This window comes from Trichosurus vulpecula, chromosome 9 (assembly GCF_011100635.1).
Source record: "Trichosurus vulpecula isolate mTriVul1 chromosome 9, mTriVul1.pri, whole genome shotgun sequence".
Classification (NCBI taxonomy): Eukaryota; Metazoa; Chordata; class Mammalia; order Diprotodontia; family Phalangeridae; genus Trichosurus; species Trichosurus vulpecula.
Window position 1 is genome coordinate 138,682,752 of NC_050581.1, and position 9,985 is coordinate 138,692,736.

General features: G+C 42.5%; 1 pseudogene; it reads left to right on the top strand.

The window, feature by feature from the left end:
- The first annotated feature begins 537 nt into the window (after nucleotides 1–537).
- Nucleotides 538–4,157, top strand: LOC118832260 (annotated as a pseudogene).
- The last annotated feature ends 5,828 nt before the right edge of the window (nucleotides 4,158–9,985 follow it).

A 9,985-nucleotide genomic window follows, 5' to 3' on the forward strand; every position in this document is an offset into this window, starting at 1 on the left:
CTGATTGCTTTCCTGATTTCTGAATTTCTAGATCTGGATAATTTGGTGCCAAGCTTAGCAATGTGTCTTCTTCTCTTCCCATGGCACAAAATGGCTCAGTGCCCTTCATTTTGCTCCTGCAGGAACCAGGTGGTTGAACACAGGGAGGGAAACAGCAGGCTGCCAAGTTGTTCTGCCAACTGATGCTAAAAAAAAAAAAAAAAAAAAAAAAAAAAAAAAAAAAAAAAAAAAAAAGCCACACATACCCAAAAAACCTGAGGCTCATATGCTGGCTCATATACTGATAATCGAAAAACAAAATTTCTACCCTTTCTTTTACCATCGCCAAAACTCATCTTCCTGAGTTCAAATCTGGCCTCAGACACTTACTATTTGTGTGACCCTGTGCGAGTCACTTAACTGTGTTGACTATTTGTGTGACCCTGGGTAACTCACTTAACCATGTTTGCCTCAGTTTCCTCATCTGTAAAATGAGCTGGAGAAGGAAATGGCAAACTGCTCCAGTATCTCTGCCAAGAAAACCCACTCTGGAGGGAGATGGCAGCCTCCACTCGGGTGAGGTTACGGCTCTGCAGCCAGGCACTGCGGCCGCACACCTTGGCCGAAGTCGCCACTCCTGATACCCGCCGGGGGTGGCCTCGCTGGCGTCCCGGCAGCGTAGGGTGGACCAGTGGCATCAGGAGGCGCAGGACATGCCCTGGGGGAAGCGAAGCCGCAGCGCCCCACGGGCGTAGTGTACCAGCAGACCTTCGTCCTGCACGCCGACCACTGGTACCAGAGCTTCACCAAGACCGTGCACCTGAGCGGCTTGCCCCTGCCCCCTCCTCCCGGCCCCGCCGAGCTGGCCCCGCTGCGCTCCGCAGTGTGCGACTGCCTCCCGGAGGAGCATTGCCACCTGAAGCGCAAGAAGCGGCCCCCATGTACCAGCAGCAGGAGTTGGTGGCCTCATCCTTCCTCCATCAGTGCGAGCCGGCTGCTTACTCCCCCACAATCCCAGCCTGGCCGCCGCAGCCCTGGATTTTAAACGTCCAGTTCGTTGTTATTGGTGGCGTGGTGAAGAGATTATTCCGAAAGGTCATGGTGGAGGGAAAGCCACTGCATTCCGATACCAAATAGATGATAACTACATAACCAGATTCGTGTACCGAAACAACTTTCAGAGTTTGTGCCATTGGATTACTCCGTTCCGATAGAAATTCCTGTTCTGAATGGTGGACCATACAAACTTCCGTTATTCAAACGACGATATAAAAATGACATTTCTAGGGGCAACGTTAGCAGACCTTTGCTGTTTTGGCCACACTCGATTCCATTTGTTACCTGACAAAATGAAAAGAAAGAGACTCTTGAAGAACAATGGTGCTGATCAGATAGAAGTTGGTTATCGAGCCAATGCCATTGCCAGTCTTTTTGCTTGGACTGGCTCACAGGATTCTGGATTATTAATTAATTAATAATTAATTAAAGGATTCTGGAGCAAAGATGATGTTATTCTTCCATTTGTCTCTCAGGGTGTGGTCACAGATAATTTCTTGAAAGATAATGTCTAGGCCCTTTTTTTGATCATGGCTTTCAGGTACTCCAATAATTTTTAAATTATCTCTCCTGGGCCTATTTTTCAGGTCAATTGTTTTTTCCAATGAGATATTTCACATTGTCTTTTTTTTTTTTCATTCTTTTGGTTTTGTTCTATAATATCTTGATTTCTCATAGAGTCATTAGCTTCCATTTGCTCCATTCTAATTTTTAAGGGATTATTCTCTTCAGTGAGCTTTTGAACCTCCTTTTCCATTTGACTGATTCTGCTTTTTAAGGCATTCTTCTCTTCATTGGCTTTTTGGAGCTCTTTTGCCATTTGGCCTAGTCCATTTTTTAAGGTGTTATTTTCTTCAGTATTTTTGGGGGGTCTCCTTTAGCAAGCTGTTGACTCATTTTTCATGATTTTCATGCATCCCTCTCATTTCTCTTCCCAATTTTTCCTCTACTTCTCTTACTTGAATTTCAAAATCCTTTTTGAGCTCTTGCATGGCCTGAGACCAATTCGTATTTTTCTTGGAGGCTTTGGATAGAGGAGCTTTGACTGTGTTGTTTTCTTCTGATTGTGTATTTGGATCTTCCTTGTCACCAAAGTAAGATCCTATAGTATCAGGTTTTGTTTTGTTTTCTGCTGTTTGCTCATTTCCCCTTTTAACTCTTTGTTAAGGTAGGGCTCTGCTTCTAGGGTAGAGGGCGTACTGTCCCAAGCTTCAGGGGTTTTGTGCAGCTGTTTTCAGAGATATTTCTACGGACCTGTAAGTTTTCAGTTTTTCCAAGGTGGTATGATCAAAGGAGAGGTGTTTGTTCCTTTCCTGGCCTGTGCTCTGGTCTGTGAGCGACTACAAGCACTCTTTTCTGCCCTGGAACTATGAGGAGGATTCCCACTCCACCACTATGCCAGTGCTATGCCAGTGCTCCTCCTCACCCTAGGACCACCACCCAGGACTGCGACCCAGATCCAAGCATGGGCAGAGCAACAGAATCCTGCCTCAGTGCCAGCAAAGAGATCCCTGCAAACCCCCTCTGATCAGCCATTCCATCCTCCCACTGTCTGTGGGCTGAGAGCTCTGGAAGCAACCGCTGCTGCTGCCACTGCCACCTTTGGGATGTACTCAGGCTAGGGCTGCTCTGGGGCCAAAGCTGGTCTGCACTCCTCTCTCACCTAGGCCTGATAGACCTTTCCCACTTACCTTCGAAGTTGTCTTTGGCATTTGTGGGTTGAGAAGTCTGGGAACAGCCTCAGCTGCCAATGATTCAGTCCCCTGAGTCCTCTTGGGTTTGCTGGGGCCCAGTCTGTGGTGGCATGGCCCACACTGGACTGTGCTTCTCTCCCAGCCCCGTGTAACAGACCTTTCTCGTTGACCATCCTGGTGGTTTGGGCTGGAAATTTGTTTCACTCTATCTTTTTGTGGGTTCTGCTGCTCTATAATTTGTTTAGAGTCATTATACAATACTTTTACTATTTGGAGACGTTTGGGGGAAAGCTCAAGCAAGTCCCTGCTTTTACTTTGCCATTGTGTCTCCGCCCCCCAAATAATAATTGTTTCTATGTAGTCTTCTCCCCTCCAGGTTAAATATACCCCTTTCTTCAACTGATTATGTTGTGGTATGGTCTATAGGCTTCCCAAGGCAGCTGGGGGGTGCATTGGATAGAGAGGCAGGCCTGGAGTCAGGAAGATTTGTGGAGTTCAAATCCAGTTTCTGACATTTATTAGCTGTGTGACCTTGGGCAAGTCACTTAACTTCTATCTACCTCAGTTTCTATTGGAAGGATCAAATAAGATAATATTTGTAAAACACTTAGCACAGTGCCTGGCACACTGTAGGCACTTGATAAATGCTTATCCCCTTGCTTCCCCAATTGTTAGAGAGGAGTGTGCCACTTAACACACCAGGATTGTATAGAATGATGTACAAACAACACAAAGGAAGAAGGGGAGAAGGGAGAGGAGGAGAAGGAAGAAGAAGAAAAGGAGAAAGAGGAGGAGGAAGAAGAGGGGGAAGAAGAGAAAGAGGAAGAGGAGGAGAGGGAAGATGAGGAGGAGGGGAAAGTTGGGGGGGGGGGGAGAAGGATAGGGAAGAGGAACAAAAGGATTTCCCCTTGCAATGTATTTCTCTTCCCTTGTTCAGAGCCAAGTCCACTGTTCTCACGGCCCCAGTGAGAGCTACTGTAAGGAATAATCAGTGACTCTAAGGAAGACGTTTTTTTTTTCCTTTTCATTATCTAATTAATCACCTTATAGATAATGGCAGGATAGACTTCTAGATGCAGAAAGAAAAATGGGTACAAATCAGCACACAATGTTCTCTTCTTTCTCTGTGAGATTCCTGGCCATGTCTTCCCATGGTTTGTAAATGCCTTCTATCACAAATGTAAGAACATACAACACATTAACAAAATAGAATCATCCTCACAGTCTCTATTCTTCTCTGATTTCATTGTGGCTTTCATAGTCTCTTTTCTGGAAACTTTGTCCTGGTGCAAACTTGAAGGGAAAGGCTTGGCTTTTTTGTTGAATCTCTGGTCACAGGTCAATGTTCATCTACATTTGCAGGTCCAGTTTGCCCGACGGTGGTACCAAAAATGTGTGAAACAGATGACAGATTATTGTGGACCCTAAACGGTGCTCTGAGATGTCTAGAGGAGGTTATTACATAATCTGCAAACAAGACAGCCTTTAGATCACCAGGAAAGCACTCCTAAGGGAAAGTCACCCCAAGAGAGACCAGGAAGTAATCAAACTATGCAAATACACAGTACACATTATCAAGTAGAAAACATTCACCCTGGAAACAGTTTTCAAACTTCCTGTGAATCCCTGTCTTAACTCTTTGCATTCCAGAAGTTTGCATGGATTGTTATCAGAACTGGCTAGCCTTAGACACACCCTGTGAATGCCTTCCTTTTTCAGCTGAGAAAACTGATATCCAGAGCTGGTTAAGTCAGTCCTTCACTCAATAAACACTCATTAAGTGCATGTGCCAAGCATGGTGGGGCGCCAGAAGAGGAGAATCCCCGTCACTGCCCTCAAGGAGCTCACTCTAATGGGGGATACAACATGCCATCAAATCTATGTATACAAGCTAGCATAAATAAGAGATAATTAGCACAGAGAAAGCACCAGGAACAGGAGGGGCTGGGACAGACTTCAAACTCACTGATGGAATTCAGGGACAAAGAAAGTTGGTACTACCTTAGAACTTTCTTATTTCACAGGCAGTTATTACTGGAGTAGAAATCATCTATTCCAATCTCAGATCATTTAGTGCAGTATGCTATAGTAAAAAGGGAGCTGTTTTGGGAATCAGAGGACCTGGGTTTAAACTACCTTCACCAATTACTATCTATGTGACCCTGGGCAAATCACTTTACCCTTATGGGCTTCAGTTTTCTCCTGGCTTCCACAAATCCCTTCTGGCTTTAAACCTGTGATCTTTCACTTTACAAATGAGGAAACTGAAATCCAGAAAACTCCCACATTTAACAGTGGCAGAGCCAAGATTAAATCATAGAGCAGCTAGGTGGCAAAGTAGATAGAGCACCAGGCCTGGAGTCAGGAAGACCTGAGTTCAAATGCGGCCTCAGACATTTACTAGCTGTGTGACCTTGAGCAAGTCACTTAACCCTGTTTGCCTCAGTTTCCTCATCTGTAAAATGAGATGGAGAAGGAAGTGGCAAACCACTTCAGTATCTTTGCCAAGAAAACCCCAAACGAGGTCACGAAGAGTTGGACATGACTAATTCAACAACAGCAACAACCCTTCTCTACTATTCCAATTTATTTCCGAGGATTATTCCTGTTTGGTTTTTTATATAATAAAGGTTAAATCTCATGGTCCTCAAAATAGAACTTTCTTTCAATCAACACACAAACATTTATTAAGTGCCTTCTATGCACCAGGCACTGTGCTAAGCACTGGGGATACAGAAAGAAGCAAAAGATAGCCCTTGTCTTCAAAGAGCTTACAGTCTAATGGGGAAGACAACATGCAAACAAATATATACAAAGTCAACTCTATACAAGACAAATAGAAAATATTCAACAAAGGGAAGGCACTGGGATTAAGATAGGTTGGGGAAGGTTTCCTATAAATGGTGAGATTTCAATTGAGCCTTAAAAGAAGCTGGGAGCAGAGGAATAAGCAGGGATGGGCAAGGGAGATAGGGGGGTTGTCAGTAGTTGGAGCAGAGAAGGGAGAGCTTTCCAGGCATTAGGGACATCTAGGAACAATGTCAGGAGTACAAGATGGAGTGTCTTGTTCTCGGACCAACCAAGAGGCCAGTGTCACTGGATTGAAGAGTACACGTCAGGGAGCAAGGTGTAAGAAGACTGGAAAGATAAGAGGGAGATAAGTCATAAAGAGTTTTGAACGCCAAACAGAGCATTTTCTATTTGAGACTGGGAGCAATAGGGAGCCACTGAAGGTCCTTGAGTAAGGGGGTGACATGATCAGACAGATCTGAATTTTAGGAAAATCACTTTAGTGGCTGAATTGAGGATGGACTGAAGTGGGGAGAGACTTGAAGCAGACTATTGCAATAGTGCAGGCATGAGATGATGAGGGTCTGCACCAGGGATGGGGGCAAAGTCAGAGAAGAAAAGAGTATGTATTCAAGAGATGTTGCAAAGGGGAAATTGTCAGGCCTTAAAGTAGGAGGATCTACCCTTATACACACCTTTACCTGCTACATTCCAAAGCTTGGAAGAGAACCCTCACCTGGGGTAAGGACCAAAGCAGAGAGCTCCGTGGCACTAGCTCTGGGCCATTCCTGAGAAGACTCCCACATATGGAAGTTGAGGAGAGCAGGGTAACATGGGAGTGTTTGATACAGCACCCCAGCTAGTAGCTTCCTATGTGAGCTAATTATGCTTGCTAACTGATGCCGTTTCTATTCTGTGGCAGTGATTACAAGTTCCGTGAGTGCCCCCTAAATTTGGCAGTCTGGGGCAAATCTCCAGTTTCTACAGTCTAGTTACAGCTTTGCAGGTATCTTCTTCCATTTAAATTGACTGGGTAGAGTTCATTTCTTAATTCACAATCATAATTCTGTGTGGAAAATAAGTCAATTTAGGCCCTATCTTATTCAAATGACTTAATATACATGAGTGCTTTGTTATCATAAAACCCTGCAAATATAAGGAATTGACAAAATGACTAATATGGAAATGCTTTGCATGATTGTACATGCATAACTTACTTCAGATGGCTTACTGTCTCAGGAAGAAGGAAGAGGAAGGAAGGAAGGAAAGAATTTGAAACCCAAAACAAAAAGAATATTAAAAATTGCTTTTAAATGTAATTGGGTGAAATAAAATACTATTTTAAATGTGAGACATTGAAATTATGGATATAAAGAATATTATAGTTGGAAGGGATCTGAAAGATTTTTTTAGCCTAATCCTTATTATGTTATTATTATTTTACATATTTATTAATTAGTAAATTGTAGGATACTATCTACTTATTAAAATAATCCTCCTTTTCCAACCACATAACTATATGAGGCCAGATTTTTTTCATGTACTTCAACCAGAACAATATATTGCAGTAGGTTAAGTGCAGCAACATAGGTAAGAATCTATCTGTCTTCTACTAGCCAAATATTAAAAAAATTTGCAAGCATATGTAAAGCAAAGCCACTCTTCTCAATAATTGTTTATTTTTTTGGAAAATAGTTATTTTCAAAAAATATTATTTACATTAACATGTAATGGATTTATTATCATTATTTTAAAATAATTAACAAATCAATATTTTAAAATTTTATTAGTTTTAATTCCCAATATAGTAAATGTAGATAAATACAAGCCATATAAACAAAATTAAAACTAATAAAATAAAATTTCCAGCACAGTTAATATCAATAGATATCACCCATATAAACAAAGCAGCTTTTTTAGATGACTTTGGGTTATCATCATGAAACACAAACAGCATTTACAAGTGAAGATAATCTAGTCCAACAAAATTATTTTACAGGTGAAGACACTGAGATCCAGATGGGGGAATTACTTTACTTACTGTCACAAGGATTTGAACCCAGAGTTTTTTAATGTTTTATTTGAGTTTTTATTACAAATCTAGTGCTCTCTCAAGTATACTTGATTGAATCTGAGTATAATAATACTTCAATTCTCAATTGTATTCATGATGCAGAATTGGGTTCCAGTGTAGGCACTGCCATAGGGCAGCTAGTTGGCACAGCAGAAAGAGATCCAGGCTGAAGTTAGGAAGACTCATCTTCCCAAGTTCAAATCTGCCTTCAGACACTTGGTATCTGTGTGACCTTAGGCAAATCACTTAACCCTATTTGCCTCAGTTTCCTCATCTGTAAAATGAGCTGGAGGAGGAAATGGCAAAATCACTCTAGTATCTTTGCCAAGAAAACCCTGAATTGGGTCACCAAGAGTTGGACACAACTCAACAATACCTGAACTAGGCTCTGCCACTCACTATCTGTGTGACCTTGAGCAAGTGCTAATCTCTTTGACCCTCTGCTTCCTCACACATAGAAAGTCCTTAAGAAATGTTTTTTTTTAATTGCATTGAACATTGGGCTTGGAGTAAATGTCATCCATGTTTTCTTCCAGCTTCTAAATTCTATATTTCTGAGTAGATGACATGGACACTCAGTGCTGTGAGGCTTCCAACCTTCTATTCCCACCTCACTTTTGAAGAAACTTGGGGCTAGGAGATGCTGCTTGCTAGTACTAATGATGCTATCCCTGAATGTGGAGGAAACTTGGTAGTAAGAAGCTGGGAACATTTTAAGCAAGATAAGAATATTAAGCAAATGAATGGCTTGGTACCTTTCTGGAGACCTTATAGTATGTCAGCCTGCCAAATTAGAGCAGAAAGTGGGCAGCAGATAAGCCTCTAGTGCATGAAGGGGCCAAGTACTTTAATGATTCACGATGAGGACAATCCCTCTAAGAATACAATTGTGATCCATCTCTGCCTCATCCTAAGGGACCCTCATTCATGCTTCCTGAAAACCCACCATAGGGGGATCCACTCAATGCTTGGGGCTTTCCTTTGCAGCTCTTGATAACAGTCTGGACACCAATGGGCCTTGGGGGTTATTATACTTGGTCTTATAGAGTCCTTTTGAAGAAACTGTCTTGTAAACCTTGAAGTGAAAATAGAACAAGAGATAATATTTTCCTGGCTCTAAGGCTGTCTTTAGGTGTGCTCTATTATTAATTTCCTTGAGGCTTGTGTATATCTCTCAAAAAAAAAAAGATTTAATCTGAACTTGGACAACCACATTTACACAGACTCCAAACACAAATAGTTTGCTTTCTAATCCCTTTAAACCCCCAGGTTGAAGGTTGAATAAACAGTCAAAACTTCAAACCAGGTCTCTGCTACTTCTCCAGTCACCTCTTCTTTCTTTTTTGGCAGCAGAAGAACCCAGGAAAAGAAGACACCAGATGAAAGTGATTTTAAAACCTTTAAATGGCACATGCCTGGACTGGTCGATTATGGAACTATTTTCCTATTATGGCTCCTGTAGAACGCAAATGGAAGTCAGAAGTGAATTCTAGTCTCTCCCTGCAACTAAATAATTTGTGACCTTGGGCAAGGCAGTTAGGTGACCTGTTAGCTTTTCCAAGCCATCCTACATATCACTGGGTATGTGGGATCTTGAAGTGGAATCTGAGAACCCTGGGGATCCCCAAGAATATTTCAGAGGGTCCATAAGTTCAAAAATGGCAGTTAAAAAAACTAATGAAGATAATAAAATGTTTTAATTTCATACACGGTAAATATCTAAAGATATGACCCACATTGCCCATTGGCACCCCTCCCCTACTTTTATTGTTTAAAATAGCAGCAGCAGCAATAACTTTAACAACAACAATTCCCCTTCATAGGGATCTCTCTCTTTACTTCTCTCCCTTTACTCATCATCTTCCCTAATTGTGGCAATAACTAGAATTCTGCCTCTCTCCAGGAAATACTGCAACCTTGGCCACCCTCACCAGTACTGGGTGATTATTCTCTGTCCACTTACCCTCCCTTCCCCCCTCCCCCGTAATGCAGTGAACCAGGAGGAGGAATACGTCTAATCCCTGTTCCTCAGTGTTGCTTCCAGACCACCGCTTTGCCAACATCACTCAGCAGCCTCTCCTCCATCTGTCTCTCTCACCTTGTCCAGGTCTGTCACATGCACACTGATGCTTTAATACAGAGTCATTAGACATATTTCCCCTCCCCCCCCTATTTCCCCTCCACCCCCTCCCCCCACCCCAGTCATAACCTATTCAGTATGATTCCTACCAGTGGCATCCTAGTTCTATCTTCTCTCTAATTTCTTCCACTGATGGGAGAATTTGGGAGTTGTCCTAGAAGAACCCACGCCCATGCCCTTGCTCATGATCAAGATCTTAGTGGTTACCCAGTCCAACACAAAATCAGTTTTTGGATCTTTCTCTACCTGGTC